We start from the raw sequence: 23382 nt of genomic DNA on the forward strand, positions 1-23382 counted from the left end.
GAAATTAAACAACGAGCCCCAGCACTCCAGTTAGCGCCATTATAGCCATACATAGACTTACCTTCAACAGGTGTCTGCCAAAACGCTCATCAGCAAAAGGTATTAAAACCTGCAAGTTTGCAAGTAAAACATGCACCATACCATAGGGCGGTTTATAAATAGACCCAGTACCACTACACCACCTCAATACCCACCCTTGCTTAACTTTACGCAATAAAACAAACCTGGAAGCGCCACTATAGCCATACAGAGGCTTAATTTCAACAGATGTCTCCCGAAACGATCATCAGCAAAACGTATTAAAATATGCACATTTGCGGGTAAAACATATACTATGCCATAAGGCGCTTTATAAATGGTCCCAGTGGTACTACATCACATTTAGTAGCTAGACATCTGCATGTTACTAAAGTCTGTGTTTTAATCACCAACATACCCACCTCCCCACCCCCACCCTTGTTTAACCGTATGAAATCAAACACAAACCCCCACCATTCCTAGTAGCGCCACTATACCCATACATGGGGTTAATTTTAACGGGTGTCTGCCAAAACGCTTATCAGCAAAAAGTATTCAAACATGCAAATTGGCGGGTAAAACATAAACCACCCCATAGCATGGTTTATAAATGGGCCCAGTGGCACTACACCACCTTTACTAGCTAGATATCTGTATGTTACTAAAGTCGTTTAAACACTTTGTAGAGTGTATAGCAGGGGATGAGGAGAGTACACAAATTTGTAATTCCCAAACTTTTGATATACCGTCCCTTTACTGTATGTATATTAAGGACATTAAATGGAATGAAAAAATTGATGAGTGTCTCAAAAGGGATAGTGAAGCTGAGCACCGGTCAACCCGGACCACTTAAACACCTACGTATATTCAGCACAGGCACACAGCCTGACAATTAATATCACTTATAAATAATCACATGTAGTTTACTAATGTCAAGAAAGTCAAACAGAAAATATACCAAACATTTTCATTTCTTTTTTTATCTCTCAAACATTTATAAAACATCCTTTCTAAAGAAACACTCCCCAACCACTTCTGTTTCATAAGAACAGACAATCATTAATACGTTTACTACCATATATTTTAGTATATCTACCTTTTTATTATTCACTAGTCAGAAACTGCTAAAACTATTAACTATACCCAAATACAAACCAAAAACCATGTTCATATTATATCTCAACCTATGATCAAATGGTTCAAACTATGCATACATATATAAGGAACGTATCACTTTTACTACCTCCATCTCCTTTCCATGTAATCTCCAAACACTGTAGGCGGCCTCACAGTACAACAACCTACCTAGACTTATATTCAAATCTACCTCTCAGTGTCAAAAATTAGACCACAATCTGTCCACATAACATTTCTGGGTTTGGTTTTATCGCTTTTAACTTAATAACACATACATCTCCTACCCCCCCTTTCCCACTATTTCCACAAAAAGTATAATTTGTAAATGTGGGACTTTTTGTTTATCTCGCCTGAATACATTATCAAACCCAAATTAACGCTGTACCTCATTTTCAAAACCATACAGTCTTTTAAAGATGACAAACTACACTTCTTCTTTGTGAAAAATTCCTAAACATATATAAAGTACTTATTTAACAAGTCAAACTTTATGCATATTTTATAACCAACATGAAAAACCACACTTTACTAACAGTATATTATATTGAAATAAAAAATACTTTCATACTTAAAAATATCACCTCAAATACTTAATCACTACTACAGAACACATAAGTCACCTTGTTCATTTCTACCTCACCTTTGTAGTTGGTATGCAGATTTCAAATGTCACACACACATATAATTCTTTCTTTGTCACACAGTACATGTAATGCACCGCTTTCATCAAGAATGGAACCAGTAATGGCACAATTTCTCTGTCACTGCACATATAAATACATATAAAGAACAAATCAGAATACGTCATTCCTTCATCAACATTCCAAAACTTCTCTCCATTGGTTATTTTTTTCAATTTTCCATATGAAAAGCTTCTTCATATTCCGTGCCACATACAGGCCAGAAGTTCAACCTATTTTATCACCACACTTTCAGGAACATTCTACGACACCTGCAGGTTAAAGTTCATAATTTTTTCCCAGCATAGTCTCGAACATTTAACAGCACCTGCGGGATAAAAGTTCACCTTTGTTTTAACTTCCAAATGTACCTTCCAGATGCAAGTAGCAAGTCTGGTTGAGCTGAGCACATTTCATCCTATCATATGTACTCCACGTTTAGACTGCTCTTTATTAACCAATGACAAACATGCTTTTTTATGCAACTAATATACACCCTAGTTTTTAGTACCCAATGCTTCTTATCTTCCAATCAATTATCGTTTTCTGTGGAAAAAAAGATTTTTCTCCATCTTTAAACATATCTCTTACTCTACGAAGGAACTGCATGAGCTACAGACATCTTTCCATACCTTCCAGCCATACCTTCGAAATGTAGTATGGATCATAGGACATAGCTATGTGTTCTGGTGCAGGAGGTATGCAGAACAGAGACTTATTGACTAAGACCTAGGTTTACAAAATGTGGACATTAAATGGTTTGCACAGAGAGGATTGAAGTGGCACCAATTACTACCTTTGGTTAAAACCTCTTTGCATCATCCACACCCTGACCTCATGATTGTGCATTGTGGTGGAAATGACCTAGGCACTTTGACTGGGGTGGTTTGGAAATGCTTATAAAGGACACCTTTGGACAATTGATGTTACTTTTGCCTCAAACTGTCTTGTATATTCCAATATATGCCAAAGACAAAAGTGGAAATGGTCAAAACAATTTTGTCCTCAGATTGAAAAATCTAGGGAGAATGTCAACAAAGCTGTGTCTGCATACCTCAGAGACCATAGAATGGGGTCAATCTACAACAACAACATACGTTTTAATATGGCTGAAATGTACAGAAGTGATGGATTACACTTCACAGATCAAGGAAACAGAGTTTTTCTGAATAACCTGAAGTTGTGCATTCCACACCTACATGTAGCACCAACTAATGAGCACAAGGGCTCTTTTTAGAGCCACCCTATAACTGACAACTTAGGCCCGCTATTTTAGGGCCAGGTAACGGTAACTCCTGGACCCTCGCCAAAATGTATTCTCCACACAGCTGTGGCGCAGCGGCTAGACCATCTGACTTTGGAGCACAGAGCTTTCACTTTAATCACCAGCTCTAGCGACAGCTCAGGATAGCACCATGTGACTCTGGGCAATAGCTCACTTAAATTCCACACCAGCCCCCAGCGCCTGCAGACCTGTACAAGTGAGTTTTTTGCACTTTACAAATACCGGATTGATTCAAAACGGCAGAATTGAACTTCACACTCCCCCAATCACCCTACAGACGTCACACTGTTTAAAACAAAAGTTCCTCCTAGTATGTATGCACACATGCTGACACTACTTGGACAGGTGTGCCGCAGTGGCCAGAAAACGTGAGTTCAGAGCACAGGCTCACGATTTAATCCCCTGCTGCGGCAGCATCTCAACTCAGCACCATGTAACTATGGGCAAAAGCTCACTTAATAGCTCACAACATTTCTACGCCGGCCTCCAGGGCCTCCAGGGTCTTCAGACCCATAGGGGTGAGTAGTTTGTGCTTGATTTACCTTCACACTCCCTGTATAACACCATCTAAGCACCACATACAAGTTACCGTGATTCAAACAAAACTTCCTTCTCCTACGTATAAAACATTGCTGACACTACTTGGACAGGTGTGGCACAGCGCCCAGAGCACATGACTTCACACTATAGGACACACAATTTGGGCTCACAGTTTCATCCCAGAGTCCAGCAGCAGCTCAATTTAGCAGCATGACACTCCAGACAATACCTCACTTAATTTCCGTACCCCGCACTTTCAGACCGATAGGGGTCAGTAGTTCAGCGGCTTTATCCCCGAGACTGGCAGCAGCTCAGCTTACGCCCCCAGCACCATCAGACCCATAGGAGTGAGCAGGTTGCACTTTACAGATACCAAATTGATTTGATATTCGCAAATTTACCTTTGCACTCCCTTTATAACACCCCCTAAGCACCATATTCAAGTTACAATGTTCAAAACAAAAGTTGCTACTTGGACAGATGTGACACAGCGGCCAGAGCACATCACTTCACATCACATGACACACAGTTTGGACTCACGCTTTCATCCCCGAGTCCGGCAGCAGCTCAGCTTAGCACCATGAGACTCTAGACAATACCTCACATATTTTCCGTACCCCAGGACTTTCAGACCAGTAAGGGTCAGTAGTTTGTCCTAGTAGGTATAAACACATGTCACTAATTCCACAGGTGTGGTGCAGCGGCCAGGCACATGACTTCACAGCATAAGACACGCAGTTTGGACTCACACTTTAATCCCCGAGTCCCGCAGGAGCTCATCTTAGCAGCATCAGACTCTAAGCAATACCTCACTTAATTTCCATAGCCCAGCACTTTCAGACCGGTAGGTATGAGCAGTTCACTTCACACCCCCTGTATAGCACACACTAAACACCCCACAGCGGTTACGGTGCTCCTACCCTCCTCTATCCTACTTTTTAATTCCTTTTTTCCCCTTACTCGCTTCAACAGAATCACAAAATGGCTGCCAACACTTCCTAGTTGCAACCGCGCGCACCTCTCACATCCAATAAGCAGCAAGCTTGTTCTCGTAACGCCTCAGCCAATCAGATGGCAGAATTCCCAAATATCGATATCTATAAATTTTGATATTTCTCCAAAACTACTGAATGTAGTTTTCCAAATAAAGAAAAGCGTGCTTTCTAGACCAAGACCCTTCTCCCTGCCAAATTTGGGGTAATTCCGTTCACCCGTCTAAAGTGTCCTATGGAAATTGCATTGAGAAAACACGTTTTGGGACCACCCTTTTTTCTCGGCCGCCCCTTGACGAATCACCCCCAACCTTTCAACATAGGAGCTGATATGAACACAAAATTAGTTTGGAAACTTTCATGAAGATTCATCAAACGACATCAAAGTTATAAGCAAAACAAAACATTTTCTTCCTATGGAAACTTGGCCCTAACTATAACTACCTATTGGCGACCGCCAGTAGGTAATATATCTATATATATATATATATATATATATATATATGTAATGCTCCATGGGGTTGTCCAATGGAGCGTAATATATATATATATATATATATATATATATATATATATATATATATATATATATATATATATATATATATATTCACTGAAAAAACCATAGGTTATAGACCATATATAGTTAGGAATTAGCATTTACAAAACCTTGAAAATTCACTGAAAAAACCATAGGTTATAGACCATATATAGTTAGGGATTAGCATTTACAAAACCTTATTTTACTCACACAAAACCATTGAAATTCCATATATAGTTAGTTGTACTAACTATATATCGCGCACCCGCAATCCACTGCTGATCATGTCACATATTACATCATTCATGACATGGTCAGTGACATCACTGATGACATCACTGATGACATCTCAAATGACATCACTGATGACATCACTGATGACATCTCATATGACATCACTGATGACATCATGACACACCAATACCAGTTACTACATACGCACTCACTGATTCCTACGTCTACACACACATTCACTCATTCACCCATACAATCACTCATACATACAGTCACTCATTATTACAACACTATCATATGCACTCATACACCTATGCAGACACTCACACACTGCCACTCATCCATGGAGTTACTCACACACCTAGTCAGTCCTGTAAAGAATCAATCACCCTTCCATTTCCTCATCTATACAGTTGAACACAGAACACCATACTTCAGTGACATCACTGATGACATCACTGATGACATCTCAAATGACATCACTGATGACATCTCAAATGACATCACTGATGACATCATGACACACCAATACCAGTTACTACATACGCACTCACTGATTCCTACGTCTACACACACATTCACTCATTCACCCATACAATCACTCATACATACAGTCACTCATTATTACAACACTATCATATGCACTCATACACCTAGTCAGTCCTGTGAAGAATCAATCACACTTCGATTTCCTCATCTATACAGTTAAACACAGAACACCAAACTTTTTCACACATATACTAACACATACTTACTCTCTTATACAATCACTGATACAAGTACACATTGATATGCACAGAGTCACACACCTCCCAGCCAGCCACACACACACTCAGTCTTCCATACATCCACTCTTTCTTCAATATGTAAAACATATTTAAACTTTACAAAAACACACAGACACTAGATGATGTCATCAGTGATGTCATTTGAGATGTCATCAGTGATGTCATCAGTGATGTCATTTGAGATGTCATCAGTGATGTCATCAGTGATGTCACTGACCATGTCATGAATGATGTAATATGTGACATGATCAGCAGTGGATTGCGGGTGCGCGATATATAGTTAGTACAACTAACTATATATGGAATTTCAATGGTTTTGTGTGAGTAAAATAAGGTTTTGTAAATGCTAATCCCTAACTATATATGGTCTATAACCTATGGTTTTTTCAGTGAATTTTCAAGGTTTTGTAAATGCTAATTCCTAACTATATATGGTCTATAACCTATGGTTTTTTCAGTGAATTTCGTTGGTTTTTTAACAGCTAATATCAAAACCTTTACAATGTATTCTTCTTTAAATAGAAAAATATTTTTTACATGTTTTTAATACAATTTTTTTTTTTATTATTTTTTTGTTTCGCTCCCGGTACGCGAACCGGTTAGCTTCCCGTTAGCTCAATTCGGAGGCGCGACCCGGTCCGCGAACCGGTAAACGTTCCGTTTGCGCACCTCTCGCGTTAGAAAACAACATCGTGACGCGTCGCGTCACCATGACGTTTCGCGTTCTCGCGTAATACGTCATATTACGTGCTACGTTAGCGTACCCGGAAGCGCACCGGTACGCGAACCGGAAGCGATCCGAGGCGCGGCGCCGACCACGTAACATAAACACAGCAGGTCATGTGACTCGGTAATAACACTTTTCATTGGTTCATTTCACTTTTGGTTTCCTAATGATGTAATACTAGGTCATGTGATCTAAAATGAACACTTTTCATTGGTTTACAACTTTTGCTTTTCCCAAATGATGAAAACCCCTCCTTCTTTCCTCACTCTGACTTTCATCTTGGTGAGAGAAAGACCCTTTATTTACACTTTGACATGGCTTCATTAGTAGCTTCAGCTGGTTCTAACCCACCACCTCCACCAAATCCAAGAAAGAGAGGACCACCTGCTGAAGTAATTTTGCAAGAAGAGGAAGAACAGGAAGAGGAGGAAGAGGAGGAAGAGCCAAGGTTTTTGCCAGAGGAGCCCAGGAGGTACAATCGAAAGGAGAATTACATTTGGCAATTCTATAGAATTCCTGAGGGGCAAAAAAAAGTGAATGCACGCTACGTGTTTTGCCGTATATGCGGTGATAGATTGTCAAGGGGAACTGAAAAAAAATACAGTTACGGCAATCACACTATGCATCGGCATATGAGTAGGTGGCACCCAAATAATTATAGTGCTGCCCAGCTACGTGATGAGCAACAAAATCCCCTCCCAATGGCAAGAAGATCGGTTGTTCCAGAGGTGTCGGGACCAGAGGCGAGGGAGATGATCCCAAACATCCAAATGTTGTTTGGGCACGTGAAGCAAGTGTGCGTGCACTGCGGCGATTTCATCTGCTACAGGGAAAGTAGCATCATTTTGATTATGAGAGCTATTCAGAATCATGTTAATGTTTGTCCGAGATGCCCCAAAAAATAAATTCTTTTTTTTTTGTTGCTCCTGTTGAGCCCTTTACAATGGATCGTTTTTGTTTCCCCCCCCCCCAAAAAAAAACCAACAAAAATATAAAAACGTTCAGAAAATACAAAAAAAGTAAAAAAATGTTCAAAAAATACTAAAAAAAATATAAAACAACAAAAACATTAAAAAAAAAGTTATTTTCAGAACTACCTCCCCGTTATAAAAAAATTGGTAGAATATTTGGAACTCTGCCAACCTCTATTTCTCTTAGTTCGCTCCCCGGAGCGCTACCCGGTACGCGTACCGGAAGCTAACCAAAAAAAATATTTTTTTAAAAAAAGAACAGTAACTATAAGGGAAGGAAACAGACAGTTATGTGAAAAGAAAGACAGCTCTAGGGAGTAAACAAGAGATACTGTTACCTACAATCCACTGCTGATGATGTCACATATTACATCATTCATGACATGGTCAGTAACATCATCAGCAGTGGATTGCGGGTAACAGTATCCTTAGTTTACTCCCTATAGCTGTCTTTCTTTTAACATAACTGTCTGTTTCCTTCCCTTATAGTTACTGTTCTTTTTTTTAAATTTTTTTTTTGATCAGTCAGAAACAGTGACATTAATAGAAACAGAGAGAGTGAACAAGAGTGAAGAACTATGGTCCTCCTCAGCCACCCTCAGAAAACCAAGGGGGTCAAGATACATCTACCGTGCCCCCTTCTACCCATTCTGAACATTATTTGCCCTCCATCTTGTATCTTGATTCGACCGAAACACAAAATGGTGGACTCCCGTAACGCTGCTGGTTTGCGAACCGGGCCACTTCCCGGGAAGCGGTCCAAAAAAAAAGGTGGGAAAGTAATTCACAGACACTAAGAGTAATAGAGACGGAGTGAGTGAACAAGACTGAGGAACTATGAGAACAGAGGGACTGAGAAAAAGAGTGAAAGGAGTTGAGTAAGTAGGTAATAGAGAAAGGAATGAGGAAAGTAGCAAAGGCAGGAAACTGAGGGTTAAAGAAGTGAAGCAGTGGATCTAATAGTAGGTGAATGTGATAGAAATGTAACGAAAAGAGTACAACTATTTACCTTATAATTGCCGTTAAATTAATCACTTTTTATTTTTATACTTTCAATCTGTGAAAGAGAGAACCAACATTTGAAAAATATTAAAACATGTATTTAAAAATTACAAAAGACAAGGGAAAAGATTGAAGGACAAATAGTTTTTCAACAACTTTGACACTGACAGAAGCTTCTGCTTCTCCAGGTCCCCTACACAGTCCTAAAGATATACATTTTAAACTAACAGTATCTTGATGCAGATGAAGTGAGGCCTATCTTAAAACATGGTGCATCTTTTGCATTGCTCTTGTTTCAGAAAAGTGTCGCTTCAGGATGCCAATAACATGTCTCCTATCCAGAGATTTGTTTGAGGTGAGGCCTACTCAGAGTTCAAGATGAGATTTACACTTGTTGAAGTGTACAGAGGAGATAATATCTGTGAAAGTCTACCAATGAAGTGAGTCATGTCCACTGCACTCTTCAACAAAGTAGAAACCTCCTATGTTTCCCTGGACAGACCTAAACTTGATCTGCACAATGTGATTCATAATGATAGGAAATACAGGTGATGTAATTGAAATATGTGCAATTTATTTTGCTCATTTCACAATCACATCACTTGTGTTTCCTTTGCTGAGGTATCTCATTGTGCAGATGTAGTCCAGCATATGAAAGAATACGTAGAAGTGCAGCACTGCATGCAACAACTTTGACACTTACAGAAGCCTCACCTTCTCCATGCCTCCTACACAGTTCTACATATACATCATAAATGCAAACAGTACAGAATTAATTATACATGTTAAATGGTTTATTTTTGCTGTTCTCAGAATGTATCAAAATTCACTAAAAACAGTGACTTGAAGGTATTCATCATGTAACAGCGGGGGAAAAAAAACACAATCAAAATGATTGTGTTTAAAAAACCCATACAACATCAGAAATCAAAATTCAGAACTCCTAAAAGTTAACTTACTTTCCATGACGTCCAAGGATGTCCTATGAACAGCTTACACTCTTTTGTGCTGTTATTACTTTCAGCCCGCCACTTTCTGAAAGAAAACCTCCATCGTTTTTAAAAACACGTTACATGCAATAAATGACTTCTTGCTCTCTACCACTATTTTCCACAAGGCCAAATCTAGTCAGAGCCATTTATAACTCTTGGATTTCTTGTAAGCCAATCCCATCATTTGGCATTTCCGCAACTTTCAGATTTAAAATGTTGAAGATCATTTTCACAATCCTGGAATAGTAATATCTTCCCCTTCTTGCTCAGTCATGTTCTACATTTCCTATGACACTGATACTGCTTAATATGAAGCAGACTTACACTACCTCTATGACTACTACAATTATTTAATTCTCTACATCACTTTTAATCACAAAGCAATGTAAAACAGTAGACAGCATTGCAGACTTACATTCCCTCTACTCCATGTTTTGATTGGCTGCTTCAATTAGCTTATAAAAAGAAACAGTTTTTCTGAACTCATTCAAAGTGCACATATATCTCCATGATGTCCAGTCCTATGATTAGAAGTTATGTCTCTGAACTACACTTATCCTCAAGGCCAAATTGTGTAGGAGCCATTAGAACTTCTTGAAATTCCACAGAGCACATCCCGAGATTATTTCCCTAAAATTTTGGTTTTAAAAACACCAGGTAAGAGTTTTTAAGGTCATACGGCAATTTTTTTTTGAAAATTAAAACAGAATCATTGCAGAATGACCAGCCATTTCTAGACTTTAAATAAGCTGTGTAATGTCCTGATGTTATTGAAGGGCCGTCATGATATATAATTGCTGTAGTTACAAAAGTCCTTCCTGATATTGACAACTGCGAAGCTACAAAAATTTTTATAAAGTTGTCAATTTTGTTCCATCAGGCCTACATCGTTGGAACATTAAAATGACGTACTGGCCATATGTTCGTATAAATAATGTGGACATCATTTCAGATTTACATTTGCTACACTCCATGTTGTGATTAGCAGCTTTTACTAGCTTATTAAAGGAGACTGATTTACTGTCTGGCAAAGTTAAATATATAAATCTTTCTGAGTCTACACTAGTAGTACTTGATACCATACAGTTCTCGCAGTCATGCTGCCATTGATAAGAAAGCCCAAACAGCTGATCTACATCTACACCTTCAGCATGTAATACATCAAGCATATACATTAAAAACTCCTGACAATCTTGCTGAATATTTTGAGAGAATTGTGTTTGGCCTGAACATCTGTCTAACAGATTTCGAATTTCAGACAAACTTTCTATGTTTCTTCTATCAGTGGTACATTTCTCTAACACAGAATTTAACAAACTGCTAAATCTTTGATCAGAATTGACCACAATCTCTTCTTTTACATTTTTTAGAGAAAACAAAACATTAATTACTACATTAGCATAGCAGTTGACACCAGAACTGTTTTCAAACTGAAAACCAACAACATCTTCAACAGAATCCTTTTTGTTTCTGCTTGTAATTTTAGGTTCATTGACTTTTTGTCTTTTTGCTACAACCTCCCCAGTATTGTTCTCATTTCTTCGTTTCCGGCCTACCACACGTTTCTCAAACAAAGGAAACTGAGGCAAATGTGGCGCATACTCTCTTCTTAACCTATTGTATTCCTTAACACAATCTAGATCTGCACAAATGTTTGTGACATCACACTCAATCAAGTACAATCCCGATAAAGTTCTAACTCGTGACAATGCCACATATGCCATACCCTCCTTGAACACAGAACTGCCAATATTCACCAATGCACTGTCTACACTTAAACCTTGCGATTTATGGATTGTCACCGCATATGCCAAGCAATCAGGAAACTGCTTACGGCGAACATATAAGTCTTTTACAAGCAAAAATCTAGCAGAACAACGAGCAATTAGCTGTACTTCCTCAATGCCATCAAATTTAATTTTTAAAAATTCAATTCCATCTCTATTTCTGTATTTCACAAAATCAACAACATTACCCATTGATCCATTTACCAGACCTCTTTCAACATGTAAATTCCTTCTTAAAATTATACGGCAGTTCAAGCACACATTCAGAGTCTTTTCAAAACCTGCAGTTTTAGATATACTCTTCTCTAATGAATCCAATTTTGTTTTCAGATTCTCAGACAAAATAATTGTTGATCCCATATGCTCTACTCTATCAATAGCTTCCAGTTTCACAATCTCTTGCTTTTCTAAATGCAACATTTTGTTGTTAAATTTGGCACATTCTGCAAGAGTTGGCATCAAACATATTCCAGATTTCTTTTCAGTAATTTTCTGAAAAATATTCTCAGGCACAACATCTTGTTCTGGATATAAATTTGACAGTAATCGTGCATGTAAAACTTCTTTCCCATGCTCGGTCACTTTTCCAATTCTAACATCTTGTAGAATAGTCTTGTAAACTTCATCCTTCGCCTGACGCATATTTTCATGCAGTTCAGCATAATTGAAGTTTAACCATATATTGACGTTGCCAATGCTGCCTAGGCACTTCCTGGTATCTTCATGCGTGAGCATTTTGAACACAGGTTGCCCTTTCACTGGTGTCAGCTGCAGAAGATCTCCGAAAACAATGATGTGTTTGCCACCAAATAACACATCATACTCTGTTTTGAGAACTTCTTGCATCCTCAAATGCACAAAGGCAAGCATGACATTGGAAACCATGCTTACTTCGTCAATGATAAGAAGTTTAATTTTCCTCAAGATTCTTGAAACTTCAAAACAAGCATCTCCAGATAGCTTGTGATATTCTAATTTGTTGTCATGCTCCACTGGCAGCATCAGTAAACGATGTAAAGTAATCCCTTTAATATTATGTGCTGCCAGTCCAGTTGGAGCAGTGACAACACAAGACAGCGATGACTCTGTCCTTTCCTGCAAATAGCATGAAATTGCTTTAATGAGGAAACTTTTTCCAGTTCCCGCTTCTCCACTCACGTACAGTCGGACAGGCTTCAACGACGTACATGAGCACTCTTTCTTATCATGACTTAATCCATGATCAATTTGCATGGTAACTTCGTCATATATTTTCCTCTGCTCAACGTTGAGTTGCCTTTCCAACTCTTCTAAGTTAACCGCATCCTCTTGAGCATGTGCCATGGCTCTTTCCACTTCATTCATAGCAGTGGCAGCTTCATTTTCGATAACAGGTCCTCCTAGTGGATCCTGACTCAATGAAGCAGAACTCTGACTGTCCTGAGAACTGTCTCTGGCAATCTCGGCTGCAATCGTTGCTTCCTGCTCAATTTCCGCATTCAACATTTCTACATATTTGGGAAAAGCAGGACATTCTATGGTCTCCTTGGCGGCATTGAAAGAGTCTTCGTAACAGAGAAAATCTCCAAGCAGTTCCTCTTCTGCACGCCAAGGCTTGAAAAGTTGCAAAAGTGCTAAATAGAAAAACTCCTTTTTTTCAGGAGATTCGCCACTCAATTTTCGATGGTTTACCAAGTGGCATTTTCTTTGCTTGACCAGACATCCCTCACTTCCTATTACAGCATACACTCCTTTCTCAGTATCTTCTTTGATGTTCCTCTTGAATATGTAATTTTGCAGAACCTCATACAGACAAACATTCTCGAGGTGACTGCTTCGATTTGGATAATATGTATCCAACATGTTTGTCTTCAAAATGTCGGTACTGTTTGGCTCCTTTTCCGCCAAATACTCAATTTCCCGCACAGGTTTGAGAACTCGATTACGCGTTGCAGCAAGACCAAGACTCGCCCAAACGATACTCCTGGACTTGGCATAGAGACTTGCTGAAGACAACCGGTCAGAACATTCGTACGCTCCGATTTCTCGATGCGACAACATCTTCAGACTGAAACTGTACAACTTCTTGCTGAGGCTCTTTTCATGGGAAATGTCCTCCCACATATCCTTCAATTCTGTCTTCTCTTTTTTGGTGATGTAAGACGTCACATACCGAGCCACAGCCATACAGTTATCAGCCACAAACTGTATATCCATGTTAGCATTCCACATGGACAAAATCACCGGGTTGTAGTCGTTGATGTACTTGGACTCTTCGTTCCTCTTCAAATTGTAAGTGTTTTTAGGTGATTTCTTCATGACATTGTGTCGCAACGAAGACATCAAACTGTTTACTCTTCCTTTAGAAATCACCGGTCGTGGAAAGCTGAAACGACATTTAGTGTAGAACTTGTCTTTGTTTCGGAATTTACGACGGCAGTACTTTCCACATCGATGGCTTTGGAAACGCAGAACTTTTTCTCTTAGGCTTTTCTTCTCCTTTGCTTTTGGAACAGCACACGTAGAATACTGTTGGATGAAACTCATCACTGAGTCTTCTGGATCCGTTCCAAATTTAGGTGCATCCTTGATCCACAGCAACATATGTATATGAGGAGCACCTCTTGCTTGGTACTCCTTTCTCCAGAAGAAATCCAACACCTCTCCAAGAGGTGGATTCTTCTTATTCATGATGAAAGACATCATAGCTTCAAATCTATGATTGAAGTACCTACATACATTGACTGGATCCAAAGAGCACAGTTCTCCGGGTGTCTTGAATTCGATGTTATCTACGTTAGCATTTGCCTCTCGTAGAAATTCAAGTAAGTCTTCCCAGCCATACTCGGCACAGCTCAGAGTGAGGAACCATGTGGGAGTACCTAAGTTCCTCAGCATACATTTTAAATCACCATGACGACGGTACCAGTACTCATTAGTACCACGCTGACACGCCATGAGATTAATCAGGTGAGAATCCAAAATACTATCTTGGACATTGACTTTATCCATAAAGTCACTTGCCGAGATGTTTTGCATGTGTATAACACTTTTCAAGATGTGGTTCACTGCATATGACAGTCCAGACAGATCGCTTTCAAACAGGAGATGAAACAAATAAGGAATGCATTGTCGAAACCTAGCATCTCCTGCATACAATCGCAAAGTCCGGTATTCAGAAGCAGGAATTTGATGAGGTCGCTCATCATATCTTCCTCCCTGACCTGTTGGAAAAAGCTGTGGGAAACACCGAGCTTCCAAACTTTCCTCCCAAACACTAATGGGACTCCCTTTGGCTTGTTTCATTTGAAACAACTCAATAGCATTCCCCATGACTTCCTTGGAATGCAAAGGATGAACACTATAATGTTCATATATTTCTTCACTAGTAGAGGGTTCTACTTTCTCAATTTGACCAGCACACAAATCGCTATCCTCTTCCTCACTTACTTCCTCTTCTGCAACATATACATTCTTATAGTATTTATTATTTTTTTTCAAATACAATGTTGCCTTTTTGACTTTCCTAACATCTACTAAATCTTGCCATATTTTCTTATTCTTTGTCGGAACCCCATTAACTAAGATAACCAGAGGTTCCTCTTCCACTTTTTCTACTCCAATTGTGTTAATGTTTTTCTTGAAATCTAGAGGCAAATAAACAACTCTTCCCTTTAATCCTCTCTGTAAATCTGATGGAGGCAATTTCCCTGTCTTTGGCTCCATTCTTACAATAGCCTGAAAGGGATGGATACTTTGAATCAAAATAGATTCATAAGTATTTAAGTCCTTCAATTCAGAAGGAATCTCAACCAATTCCAGATTATTATGAACTGCTCTAGCAGGCATCTGGTTTTGTTTTAATTTGTTACAACAATAAGTACACACACGTTGATCCAATCCCAAATCAAAACAATTTTCTACCATCAAGTATGTTGCAAAATCCTTCCATTCACTATTATTTTCCCTTTCACTTTTTGCATATAAATCCACTAACTTAGTCTGATTCTTATAATAAGTGCGTCGACAACACACACAAGTGAAATTAGGCCTCTCACTTGATTTCACCTCAAACGTCGCAATTTCCCTCTGGAAATTATCTGTACTGGAAACCTGTACACTATCTTCCACATGACCCTCTACTTCTTGCTCAATTTCAACATTCTCCTCTTTACTTCCAAAGTAACAAAACTCAATTTCTTCACATATATTCTTCACATCTATTTCAGAACCATGCAAAAGAGCAGCGCATAATTGTTTCAGCATAATTGCTGGACTCTTAGCATAATACAGCATTCTAACTAATTTCCTCACTTTGTTATGATGCACTGCTAGCATCCTGAAATGATGAAAAACACTCTGGCATACTCTCCTGGAAAGACAAGCCAGTGAATGACCATGCAAACCTGTCACTTCTCTTACTCTGCAAGGATCTAATTCTTGCAACAACATCATTTTCTGCTTCAAACTTTTTTTGTTAAATGACCGTACAAAATCACAAAGCAAATTGATGGAATCCTGTCGCACACTGCAAATACTACTACACTTCCAGGTGTACACAGGACCCTTAGCACGTCTTCCTAAAACCTCATTACCTAACACCTCTTCTGCCTCTGTTGTCACAAGTTTTTCTTTTTCAACTGGACAACCATCTTTCACTTCATAAGCACGACCACTGGTGTCAACTGCATGCACCAAATCATTATCCTGGAAATAACTCTCCTCATTAAAAAATGCCTCACAGCTTGAACTATGCATCCATTCTCCAGAAAAAACTTCACAAAAATTACTACGATTAACTGTTCTCTTCCATCTACTATTTCTTTTGAAATCAAAAATTGCCTTGTTTAGCTTCCTAATTCTATTGATTATCAAAATAAATAACTTACGTTTAATTTCAAATGCCTGATCAATAACTTTCTCAACTTTTTTTTTTTCTCTTATAAAAAACTAGTTTCTGTTGACCTTTCTTAATATTTTTTAACAAATTGCCAATTATCCTGTTGCGGAACATTCGTTTACGAATCTCCCTAAACTGTTGTTTCCTTCTACTATCATGCACAGATTTATCTCTTGCTCTAGCAGTAACATTTTTCATTGTCCTTTTCTTTCCATTTGATTTCCTTCTCGTTTTATGGACTGAAACATTTTCTGTAGTAATATTTTTTTTAATACAAATATTTCTTATGAAATATTTAGAGCTCTTACCCGGTGCTTTCTTCGTGGCTTGAGAAATCTTTTTGTTAGAGGACTGCTGCGTTTTTTTTTCACCTGCTGTCTTTGACGTTTTGCAGCCTTTATCTGTCTTTGTATTGTAGGCATGGTGAAATCTTGAAATGATCTGCAGTTGAATCTGTGGAAAAATATAATAAAAAATGTTATTAAACATTATTACCAAACAGTAAATCAGTAACAGTGATCAAAAACTTAACACACTACTTGACATTTTAATTTGAAGATTTTTTAGTCATTGGCAATTTTACAATACAGAAATACCAAAAAAGAAATGACATTTATATTTATGTTACCTATGCTATTTTATATGTGAATCTGATCTAATTTTATGAGCATATTTTAATATTTTATTGAAGACACTACACATAACCTGTTTTTGAAGGTGTCTTTATTTTTAAATTAAACAGTTTACCTTTTTACTTTTTATTGATTATAAATTTTAAAAATAAATGTTTATATTTCCAAAGGCTCAAGCAGGTCAGCTTCCCATCCTATATCATATAATTCGGACAAATCTGCATCCTCATCACGCTCTTCTTCATCCTCAGGATTTAAATCATCCAAAGGATCAACATCCACTGATGTTTCAATTACAAGTTCAATGATGAGGTCAAAATCAACTGATTGCAGATTGTCGCTCATGTTGAGGTTGTCTTTATCTTTAAAGAAAGATAACAACAATGAGATGTTGCAGAGTAAGAGACAAATCTCAGAGATTATAATAGTAAAATTGTTTAACAAGATTAACATTTTGCAGCTATTATTTAGCCATGTCCAGCAATGCTGAGCAGGTGAAGCCTATGTCTAATTTTTCACTGAACAGGACTCATCTCTTCTTAACCTTGGATAAGCCTCACCGACTCTGTGTCCCCTGCACATACTTAAATGTTAAAGGGCAGATTTATATTAAATGGCACATCCCCAGGCATGCACCAGTTAACGTGCACCACTGCTCTACCACCCATGGTGTGCCGCATTTACAATCAGATAGGAGAAAGCTGCGTCAAAACCCTGTGCCTGCTTGAAGCTGGCATAGGTCTTGACGCAGCATTGTGGAGATGGGGCACCCCTGAGCCTTGCTGGAGCTGCATTGCACTTGCGATACAACTCCAGCAATGCGCCACCTTTACGGCACAGATGCGTCACGCATCTGTGCCGTTTTTGCCCCATGCTGCGCCGCATTGTAAATGCAGCACACCATGGGTGGCGGAACAGCGGGGCAGGATGACTGTCACATCCCTGGTGATGCGCCAGTCATCATAAATCTATCCCTAAGCTTCTTATCTTGTTACAGATGAACTGCCATATGTATCATCAAAATATTTTACATTTTCTAAATAGCGAATTTTAAGGAATAAATAGCGATTCTTTACCATTCCTAATTTGCGATGAGCAAATTGCTAATTGCAAGTTACCCATTCATTTCCATGGGCTAGGAGGCTCATATGAATGAAGGTTTAATTTGCGATTAGCAATTTGCTCATCACAAATTAGGAATTTTTCCAAGGGTGCAGGGGTGTCTCAAGAAAACCCTGCTGCACCCCTGAAAAACAATTTTGGGGGCATATGGCACACATACATGCCCTAAGGGCATGTGTTGGCGTCATATGGCACCTTTTGTTTTTTTGAAAAAAAGCTTTTTGAAAAGAATTCACAAATTACCACCAATTTACCACGATAGTTTCCAAATTCTTAATGTCATTTTTTACATAGTTTTTGTTTGATACATTGCATTTAAGTAGTCACAAAATTTGCAAATCCTTCAGTGCAATTGCAAAATAAGGAATAGCAAATTTTGCTACTCCTTATTTTGCATCAAACTTGTTTGATACATACCATTTGTCTAATTAACATTCGCAAAGGCCGAAATTCGTAGAATTTTGATCTTTGCAAATGCTAATTAGCTTGATACATATGGCCCCAAGTGAGGCCTGTCTTGCGACATGGTGCATCTTTTGCATCACTGCTGCTTGGGTTTTATGTGGTACTTTTTTTTACACCATGACATATCTGCCTAAATGCATCAATTTGTAATGTTGTCGCCTCATAGCAAATCTTTTGCACCACCGCTGCATCATAAAAGTGACGCACAGTGGCACAAAAGAGGCATACACCTATCATAAATCTGTCCCTAGCATTTTAAATGATTAATCCAGGATGACAATAAAGTGTGTCCTATCCAGAGGTTTGTTTAAGGTGAGGCCTACTCAGGATTGCAGATTAAAGTTACGCTTGATGAAGAATACAGAGGAGATAATACATATAAAGGCCTACCAATGAAGTAAGTAATGTGCACTTTATAGCGCCAGTCATCATAAATGTATCCCTAAGCTTCTTATCTTGTTACAGATGAACCACCATATGTACCATCAAACTATTTTGCATTTCCTAAATAGCAAATTTTAAGGAATAAATAGCAATTCTTTACTATTCCTAATTTGCAATGAACAAATTCCTAATTGCAAATTACCCATTCATTTCCATGGGCTAGGAGGCTCATAGGAATGAAGGTTGCAATTTGTGATTAGCAATTAGCTCATCACAAAATAGGAATTTATTCCAAAGGTGCAGGGGTGTCTCAAGAACACCCTGCTGCACCCCTGAAAAAGAAATTTGGTAGCATATGGCACACCTACATGCCCTAAGGGCATGTATGGGCGTCATATGGGACCTTTTGTTTTTTAGAAAAAAATGCTTTTTGAAAAGAATTCGCAAATTACCACAAACTAGAAGTTGGTGGTAGTTTCCAAATCCTTAATATCATTTTTTACATATTTTTTGTTTGATACATTGCATTTAAGGAATCACAAATTTTGAATCATTGACATTTTAAGTCATTTCCACATGTGCAGTGTTTTCAAAATATGATTTGAAAATCGTTTTTGGGGAAAAGTAATGGTTTGCAAATTTATGACAAGGACATAATGGTGTATGCTTCTCTATAAGCCATTTCAGTGTCTCTGATGTCATTTTTCCCATATTACATTATAAGACCTTTCCCCATGGAGCACATTCCTTCTAAATATGCTCCCACCTGTGCATTGCGAATTTAGATTTTGACTGTTTGAGTCACAGAGCCATGTTAAAAGTGACCCAAAAAAATTGCAAACGTTTTAAAATAACACATTCATGTGTCTTAAGGACATTTTAAGTCATTTCCCCATGGACAATGTTTTCTAAGTGGCGCAAAAGAGGCATACACCTATCATAAATCTGTCCCTAGCATTTTAAATGATTAATACAGGATAACAATAAGATGTAGCCTATCCAGAGGTTTGTTTAAAGTGAGGCCTACTCAGGATTGCAGATTAAAGTTACGCTTGATGAAGAATACAGAGGAGATAATACATGTAAAGCTCTACCAATGAAGTAAGTGATGTCTACTTCATTGCGCCAGTCACCATAAATGAATCCATAAGCTTCTTATCTTGTTAGACATCAACCGCCATATGTATCATATAACTATTTTGCATTTCCAAAAAAGCGAATTTTAAGGAATAAATAGCGATTCTTTACCATTCCAAATTTGCGATGAGAAAATTGCTAATTGCAAATTACCCATTCATTTCCATGGGCTATGAGGCTCATATAAATGAAGGTGCAATTTGCGATTAACAATTTGCTCATCACAAATTAGGAATTTATTCCAAAGGTGCAGGGGTGTCTCAAGAACACCCTGCTGCACCCCTAAAAAAGAAATTTGGGGGCATATGGCGCACATTAATTTTAACAACATTCCTTTACCTCAACAACGATTTTCAAATCATAACTTCAAAACACTACACATGGGAAAATTACTTAAATTGTCCTTAAGACACATAAATGCGTTTTTTGATTGGCTTTCCTGCATGGTAGGGTCACTCTTAACATGGCTATGTAACACAAACATTCAAAATCTAAATTTTCCATGCACATGTGGGAGCATATTTACAAGCAATTTGCGCCACAGAGAAATGTCTTACACTAAAATGAGAAAAATAACATCAGGGACAGTCAATTGCCTTATAAAGAACCGTACACCATTATGTCCTTGTCATGAATTTAAAAACAATTCCTTTTCCCCAAAAACGATTTTCAAATCATAATTTCAAAACACTGCACATGAGAAAATGACTTAAAATGTCATTAAAACACATGAAAGCGTTTTTTGATTGCCTTTCGAGCATGGTTGGGTCACTTTTAACATGGCTATGTAACACAAACATTCAAAATCAAAATTTTCCATGCACATGTGGAAGCATATTTACAAGCAATTTGCGCCACAGAGAAATGTCTTACACTAAAATGAGAAAAATAACATCAGGGACAGTCAATTGCCTTATAAAGAAGCATACACCATTATGTCCTTGTCATGAATTTAAAAACAATTCCTTTTCCCCAAAAACGATTTTCAAATTATAATTTCTAAACACTGCACATGGGAAACTGACTTAAAATGTCATTAAAACACATGAAAGCATTTTTTGATTGCCTTTCCAGCATGGTTGGGTCACTTTTAACATGGCTATGTAACACAAACATTAAAAATCAAAATTTTCCATACACATGTGAGAGCATATTTACAAGCAATTTGCGCCACATAAATCATAATTTTCTCCTTAAAGCACACTATTCTCTATCTAAATTAAAGAAATATTTTCTCACCTTAGCAAATACTTTGAGTTTGAAAACAGTCTCAGAAACACACCAATTTGTCTTCAGCAGAGCAAAAGGTATGCACTCCAGAGTCTGCAGCTATCAAAAGCACAGAAATGCTGTAATTCTTCACACATATTTCTCATGTCACCCAATCAAAACTCTTCCCTCACTTTTTTTCAAATGAAAACCCTTCCCCCTCTGCCCTTTCTGCCTATTTTCCATAGCAACCACCTCCTGGAATACCTCTGGTGTTTGCAAGTTCACACAACAATGTTGCAATTGAACTCTGAACTCTCAGTGCACCTGCATATCCAGTGCATTCTTTCATTTAATGATTTTTTATTGACCACTCAAAATACATCTTTCAAAGAACACATCTGTGCACCCTAACTTTCTGTTTTCATCAATCAAAATCCACCAATCACTGTTACTGCTTCATGAACACAGAAACTCCACAGTTTTTTTTTCATTTTACACTCTCATTTTTTCAACTGCCATTTCATTGCCACACTTCATCTGACTGCAGGAGAACCTTCTCTCACCATGTTTTCTGTCTGGATTGTTGGTCATAGTTATATTCACTGGGCTCAAAGGTACGTTGAAAGCAGGAATTTACCTAACCTCAATTTACAAGATGTGGAAATTAAGTGGTTTGGCCACAGAGGATTAAAATGTCACCAATTGATACCATTGGTGAAAACCTTTATGCATTTGCCAAAACCTGACCTGTTAATTGTGCACTGTGGAGGTAATGATTTGGGCACTTTGACTGGTGTAGGTCTGGAAATGCTTTTAAAGGACACCTTTGAGCAATTAATGGCACTTTTTCCTCAGACTGCCTTGGTATATTCAAATATATGCCAAAGACAGAAATGGAGGTGGTCAAACCAATTTTGTCCACAAATTGAGAAGTCGAGGAAGCATGTAAACAAATCTGTTTCAGCTTACATGAGAGACCATGGAATGGGCTCCCTGTACAACAATAACTTGCGTTACTACATGCAAGATATCTACAGAGGAGATGGAGTTCACTTCTCAGATGAGGGCAACAGAGTTTTCACTCTGAATTTAAGAATGTGCATTGGTACCTACTTATAAGTACCTAAATGTACCATAAACCCAAAAGCTCTTCTCAGAGCTACCCTACATCTAATCACTCACAATTATTATTTTACTCTAACTTTTTTCACTAATTTTCAACAAAGTACGCTCCCTGGGGCGCTACCCGGTACGCGTACCGGGAGCTAACCTCGCGAAATTTTTTTAAAAAAATGTTTTTTTTTCGCACATATAAGCCTCCTCAGCCACCCTCAGAAAACCTAGGGGGTCAAGATAACTCTACCGTGCCCCCTTCTACCCATTCTGAACATTATTTGCCCTCCATCTTGTATCTTAATTCGACTGAAACACAAAATGGTGGACTCCCGGAACGCTTAAGGTCCGCGAACCGAGGCGCTCAACGGTTCGTGTACCGGGTCGCTCCCTGGGAAGATAAAGAAAATAAAAAATAATCAACAAATCCAACAATCAATTAACATACAGCATTTGAAAAGTCTATCATTCATTTTTCATTGTAGTACGCTCCCCAGAACGCTTCCCGGTTCGCGTACCGGGCGCTACCCACGGAAAAAAACAAAAAAAATTTTTATTTTTTTTTGCCCCGCGGGGCCCTTTTAAAACCTCAACATTAAACCTAGGGGGTCAGCGAGGATCTACTATGCCCCCTTATGGTTATTTCCCCCCTTTGTTTTGGCCTCCTCTTGTCTCTCGATCCTACCGAGAGACAAGATGGCGGCCGCTCCGGACTGTTTAGAATGTTGACAGACACCGGAGAGC

The sequence above is a fragment of the Lissotriton helveticus genome, chromosome 1_1 (assembly GCF_964261635.1).
Source record: "Lissotriton helveticus chromosome 1_1, aLisHel1.1, whole genome shotgun sequence".
Classification (NCBI taxonomy): Eukaryota; Metazoa; Chordata; class Amphibia; order Caudata; family Salamandridae; genus Lissotriton; species Lissotriton helveticus.